Here is a 929-nt window from a genome sequence, read left to right on the forward strand (position 1 = left end):
CCCACTGTAACCCACTTTATCCTTACTGAATGGAGAGAACCTCCAATGCAACACAGTGAGCCATCGTTTTGTGCGAGAGAATCCCTGGGAAACATATCTGGGCCTGCGTGCATGCTTATTATGGAAACTGTTTATGGTTGAAATAGATGCAGGCAGGAATTGCTCACACAACATATGGCAATATTAAAAGCTTGGAGGAACCATCTTGTTTCATGACTCTGCCTGTGGCACTTGATTTTTGAGGATCAGCTGTGAAATAAGGATTTTGACCTTTGGGTTTTTAGGGATCCATACTAACCCAGATAGAAGGTTCCTTGTTTTAATGCTCATCTCAGAATTACATCCACAAACAGAAAGTCAAATGACATACTTCTAGACAGTGGACTAGCACTGAACATCTACTCAAGTCTCACTTTTAGCAAAGCCAGAGTTTTTTTGGACATGGGACAGCAGAAAAGTTCTTCTACCAGGTATTCTCTTCCTACTTGCCTAATATTTTGGGGACTCAGAAAGACATACTGACTGTATGGCCTACAGGCAATGCTTCTGGCAGAAAGCCTAGGTAAATCTCTGGACTCAGCTTCTTTAAGACTCCATGAGATCACGGATTGAAATGATGTATTTATCCAGGGCTGCAAATGATAGCTTAGCCAAAGAGAGAACCCAAGTCATGATTAAGAGGGAAGCTATAGTGGACACTGATATATCCCTACGATATTCAGTCCCCAGTCTTCCAGAAATATAATCTCATCTTTTGCTTGATGATATACTTTGCCCAACTTTCAATCCATTTGATTTGGTTGGAACTGACCTCCACTCTCAGCTCCAGGAGTAGATGTTATTTGGCCAAAGCAAAGAAGCACATCCCTGGCCGTAGTGATTATCTTAGGGATTGCCATGTGACTAAATCAGAACCAATGAGAAGTCAT

This window comes from Bubalus kerabau, chromosome X, assembly GCF_029407905.1.
Source record: "Bubalus kerabau isolate K-KA32 ecotype Philippines breed swamp buffalo chromosome X, PCC_UOA_SB_1v2, whole genome shotgun sequence".
NCBI lineage: Eukaryota > Metazoa > Chordata > Mammalia > Artiodactyla > Bovidae > Bubalus > Bubalus kerabau.